Here is a 6,000-nt window from a genome sequence, read left to right as displayed (position 1 = left end):
AGTGGGGGAACATTTATGGATGGAGGTAGGAGAAGGGGGGAGCCTTTAGGCATGTCTGCATCAGGCAAGGTGAGATGTTGAAGAAATAAGGTTGCTAGGGTTTATTTGGACTGGTTTCCAGACCCCTCACCATCCTGGTCACCTTTCTGTTCATTCATTCGTTCATTCATTCATTCATTCATTTGTTCATTCATTCATTCAAATAGTGATTGAGTACCTACATCATAGGTCCTGTTCATTCCTATGACGTGAGTATTATAATTATTTCTCTTAGATATGAAGAAACTGAGGTCAAGGTCCCAGAATAGGTCCCAGGAGCTGTCATAACTATCTAGCTCCTGATGCGGGGGTGTGAGCCCCCCAAGAGAGAACTGCAGGGAGCTGGGGAGGTCATGTGTCCCAACTGGGCCTCACTCTCCTGAGCCCCGCTCTCAGCCCCATGGGAAGCCTGGGCTTGGCTGGATGAAGCATCTGTGCTATTTTATGAGGGATGGGGGCCTCAGCCAGGGCAGAGACTGTTTTGGGACCCGCTCTAGGCCTGCTGCCTTCAGTATCTGGCAGGGGCACTCAGGGTGGAGACGGTTCTCAGATACAGACTCCCTGGGCTACACCCCTAATCTCTCACACTGTACCTCTCTGACCCATGAAAGGCCACATGGGGCTCACGCCATGGGAAGGCAGGACGACCCTCAGCACAGCACCTGCCCCAGCTGGTGGGCCCTGCCAGGGACAGCCATACTCCCAGCTGCCCAGGTGAGTGCCCCTCCGCATGGGGACAGAGAAGGTTGGAGCGGTAGGGGCCAGAGGCTGAGCTCTAGGTGGTTGCCAACCAGCTGCCCCTCCCCTCCTTGCCCCTCTGAGGGAAACCTGCTTCAGGGTAAGGAGGGCACAGACAAGACCGGTCAGGTCAATGGAACTGAGGCCTGAGGGCAGCTGGGGGTGAAGTAGCTGCAGGGGCTGTGCCATGCCCCCCATCCCATTCTAGTCTGCGGGTAGAGGGAGGGGAAGGAAGGAACTGGTGCGGGGCCTGTCCTCCACTCGTGTGCAGGGCTGGTGGTACAGTGGGAAGAGTCCTGACTAGGGGTCTGGTCCCAGCCCTGCCATTCGCTACCGTGTGACCTCGGGCAAGTATTTCAACCTCTGTAGACTGAGTTTTCTCATCTGTAAAATGAGGAGGTTTCACGTGATGATCTTCGTCTGTGCTACCGTGTCTGCTTGAAGTTTGTGGTGGGACTAGACATAGCGCCCTTCACTCTTCTAGCTTCCACCCCACCTGCTCCCATCCTGCAGCCGTTACTGATCTCCAGCCCCGAGTCCCCAAGCCAAGGACTGGCAGCCCTGGGTAATTTTCCAGGGCTTTATGGGACACAGCTTCATGGTCATCTTCCCTCTCCCTGGAGGCAGGCCAGGCAGGCATTTTGGCTGAGAGAAATGGAGTGGAGTGCCCAAGGCTACACAACGAGGCTGTCAAGGGCACTGCTTGCTCTACAGTCCAGTGGGTGGGCTGTGGGGGCCCCACTGCAGAGCATGGGGCTGAGTCCCTGGAAAGTCATTCTAATTTCTCCACCTCTGTGCTTCCTGGACCACCTGCAGGGTAAACATGCTTGTGAAAATGTGCACAGATTCCTGGTCCCTGGCCTCCCCTGCAAGGGGCTCCGTGGCCCAATGCCTGGGAATTCCTCTGCCTAATGAAGTTTGGAAGTCACTTCCCTGGATGACTTGGAGAAGGACCACGGACAGAGACTACATCTGTCTGCAAGCGGGCCTACAGAGATGGATGGAGGCGCCACTCGCAGCCTGGGAGGCTCCTAGACTCTTTGGGGTGGGTACAAGCAGCCACCTGAAAATGGAGACCCCAATGCACGTGACATAGGCCAGGAGTTAGGGTGTCCTCTGGAGACTTTAACAAAGGAGAGGAGGGGCCGGCCAGGTGGCTCTGGCGGTTAGAGCTCCATGCTCCTAACGCCGAAGGCTGCCAGTTTGATTTCCACATGGGTCAGTGGGCTCTCAACCACATGGTTCCTGGTTAAACTCCTCGACACCCGCAAGGGATGGTGGGCTGCGCCCCCTGCAACTAACAACGGCAACTGGACCAGGAGCTGAGCTGCGCCCTCCACAACTAAGACTGAAAGGACAACAACTTGACTTGGAAAAATCCCAGAAGTACACACTGTTCCCCAATAAAGTCCTGTTCCCTTCCCCCCCCCCCAAAAAAAAAGGAGAAGAGGCTGACCTTGACGACCTCTTCAAACCAATAGTGTGGACAGCCAGTGCAAGGTGGGCAGCCCAGTCAAGGAGGGAATTTACGGGGCTCCTTCTTTCTCATGCAACACACTAATCCCTCTTGAAAAACACGTTCTGGGAATGAGGCCAGAGTTGCTTGAATTTCTTGAGCTACAGCATCATCGGTTTCCTCTTGGCAAAGCCAATGTTGCCAAAATGATTAAAATAATCCTGTTATCGATCTGCTTGAGAGGCCTGATCGGGTTTCCTTCCTTGTGAGACATGACCCTCTAGAGCAAAGGGTTTCTCCCACACCCCAGAAAGCTGCCTCTGGGGTGAAAGTTCTCTTTGAGCGCAAATGTGGGTAAAGCGCCTCCCCCAGAAATGCACTGAGGGCCATTTTGGAGAGAATCTTGTGAAAAATAATCTGGAAAACTAAAAATATTGATTAGTGACAAGGGGTTGTTCCATTGTCTTTCACTAGAGAGATAGTCCGCTCACCTCACAGGTTCTCTCACCGAGCTTTTGCTGAGGTCTCCCACGTGCTGAATGCTGAGCTGTGATGCCCTTCTGGCCCTCTTCCCTTTGCCTTAGGAACATTCTACCTGTTTCCCTCATACCCAGACTCTAAGCATTCATCTTTAGAAATCAGAAAATAGAATAACATCTCAGCAAATATTTTCCCCTTCATTCACCTTGTTTAATCCTTAAACCAACTTCAGAAATTGGGTAGGTTCACCCCCATTTTACAGATGAGAAACTGAGGCCCAAAGTAGGGGATGGCTTGCTCAGGATTCGAGGCACATTTCCGTGAAGTTCAAGTCAGTTAAGCTCCAGGGTCTCCATTTGCTGAAAACAATACTATATAAGAAAATTATTACTGAAAACACTATGAGTGAGTTTTAACTTTTCTGTCATTACAAACCGTCCGTGATTTTATTCAACAAAATGAAGCTTCTGGATAATTGTATTTGTAATCTCACATTCTTTTTTTTTTTAAAGAGGCCCCACAGGGAGAAAGAAAAGAAGAAGGAAAAAAGGAAAAAAGAGAGAGAGAGAGAGAGAGAGAGAGAGAGCACCCAAAACGCATCAGCCCCTGCACAGCTTGCTCTCAGGGTCTCTCAGGCTCCTGCCAGGGTCTTTTAGGGAGTAAGTGGCAAGATGGAGGCTCCAAGTCAGCTGTCTTTTCTTCCACCTCTTCCTGTCCTCCTTCCTACATCAGTCTTGTTCCTATTGTCCTTGAGGTAGTGGGTTGGTATTCTACCTGCTTTGTTTATTTGAGTCATCGGGTGGTAGAGTCATCAGAAATGACTGGTATGGATGTTCTTACTTCATATCACACTTAAAAAAATAAGCCTGTAATCTCTGTTAATGGAGATTAGATTGACTCACATTGTAAAAGGTAGAAATTACGCAGGGATGTAAACCTGTTGGAGATTTCATAAATGGATGGGCTGCGCAAAAATGCAGTGAGTGTCCAGTCACGGGATGTGTGCAAAAAGAGGGTGGAAGCCATTAGTTGCCAAACAGGTGATTCCAAATTTGGGGAGGGAGGTATTCAGAAAGATGCTGTGTAAGATGGGACCCTGAGAGTCTGTGGGGGCAGAAGCTTGGAAGGAGACCAACCTAGCATGTAGGTGATTGAACAAAGGAGAGAATGTCCCAGGATTGGGGTTTGGGCAGAAAGGGGCTTGGAAGTCGATGGCCTCAGCTGGGGGTGCATTATGTTAGCCCAGCATCACATTTGGGGCAGGTGGTTGTCACTCGACTCCTAGCTCTTCTCTGCTCCATTGTGATGCTCTCATTTCACCCTGCGATCACTATGCTCAGAAGTGCAGGATGAGCCTGGAAAGCCTTGTCTCAATCCCAGCTCAGCCTCGGCCCCTGCTGGATGCCATGTAAGTTAGCTCCATGGGCCTAAGTGTCTCCAGGCAGGACTCAGGAAGAAGACCCGATTATTATCGCGTCACAGGTGCTGCAGTGGTAGAATTCCAAACCACGAGGGAACTGAGAGTCTAATCCCTTGGTAAACTGTCAGCTTGTCACCATACCAGAGTGGACAGAGACTCAGTTTCCTCATCTGTAATATGGGAACCACAGTATCCATCTTTCGGGATGAGGTTCTTAAGTACATCCAGGGTTCTCAAACTTCAGCCTGCATGAGCAGCCCCGGGAGGGTTTTTGTTCAAGCAGATTTCAGGGCCCTCCTCCCCCAGAGTGTCTGATTCAGTCGATTAGGGAAGGGGCCTGAAATTTGGCATTTCTAACATATTCCCTGGTGGTGCTGATGCTCCTGGGTCGGGGACCCCTCTTTGAGAATCACTGAATCAAGCACATCAGGAGGTACTTGAACATGAGTTAGCCAGAAGACCGCCCGACCCTTGAGGCCAGGGACCAGCAATAACCCACTTCCATTTCTGCTAAGCGACTGCTGGGCATAGGCACATAGTAGATGCTCTCAGCACCTCGCTGTTTGAACTGAACATTAATGGATGCCAAGCAGGCTCCTCCTCCTCAGAGGCTCTTTCCCAATGGTTGTCAGGGGTTCTGGTTGCCATGGCAACAGCCGGCAGCAGCCAGGAGATTTGAGAAACATAAGGGCTCTTCACAGTGGGGCAAGAGGCAAAGGTCCTGGCCTAGCAGCACGTGGACAGGAATGTGAAGAGGGAGTAGAGAGGAAGGGTTTGGCTTTCAAAGCCCCCCTTAGCGCAACAGCCTCCCTTTTGCTCTTCAGCGTATCCTAGCTCCGGCCTGCAAACCAAGCAAGGATTTAAACTGTGGTTACATAACAGAGAAAGGAACAAACGGTGTAAGGGGGGGTGGGGTGGGGGTGTAGGATGTAGGGAGCGGGAAAGAGAAAGGAATCTGGTCCCTGAGAACCACTGTGCACTTGGTCACTTCACACACATTAACCCTTTAAATCCTGTGGACCATGTTACAAGGGCCCACAGGACCCGTCCAAGGTCACACAGCTGTCTGGGCCTTGGCTGCGTCCAGACTGAAAACCTGATGTGCTGTTACCAAAGACCATGTTTGTTCTTTCATTTCAGGGCAACTTCTTTGAAATTTTTGAACTTCGGTCCTGGTTACAGAGAACTCGGTGTATATGGGCAGCGGGGAGAAAGGTCTGGGGAAGTTTCTTTAGCACCTCAGGGAACAAAGCTGGTCATCACCTGGGCTTCACCTTTCATCCTCCTCTTCATCTGCTTTCCTGTTTGGATCCATCTGAGCCATACTGTGGACACCCCCACCCCCACCCCCACCCCACCCCACTTCTGGTCAAGTTAACCCAATAGGCGATGGTTCTCGTATTCCAGTGTGGATAAGAATGAAGCTTATTTAAAATTTCAATTTCTGCCTTGCCTCCAGAGACTCTGATCCAGGGGCTGGGGGTAGGAACTGGCAGTTTTAACAGACCCCGTGATGATTCTGATGTAGGTGGCTCATTGATTACCTTTTGAAACATCCAAGGCCTCTCCTATCTCCTGTATTTTCATGGTCCCTTCTGGAAGCCCCCAGGTTGCAGTGACTTCTTGTCCAGCACCCCAGCTGCTTCTGCTCTATCCTTTTCTCAGCTGTTTCCAGGAGCAATTTATCCAGTCCTGACAGCACTGTCTACAGACAGCATATCCACAGCTGCAGCCAGCTGGCCAGCTCCCCCTGCAGCCAGCAGGTCACACACATCTGGCTTATTAAATCCAGCAGCCAGAGCCTCTGCTCTGTTTTCTAAGGACCTGGCTCTTAACCAGATAGGAGGCCTGAGCTTGGAGGCTTCAG

The sequence above is a fragment of the Rhinolophus sinicus genome, chromosome 3, assembly GCF_057876585.1.
Source record: "Rhinolophus sinicus isolate RSI-liver-muscle chromosome 3, RSI-T2T, whole genome shotgun sequence".
In the NCBI taxonomy this organism is placed as follows: domain Eukaryota; kingdom Metazoa; phylum Chordata; class Mammalia; order Chiroptera; family Rhinolophidae; genus Rhinolophus; species Rhinolophus sinicus.
The sequence above is the reverse complement of the archived record's forward strand: the minus strand, read 5'-3'. Positions refer to the sequence as shown.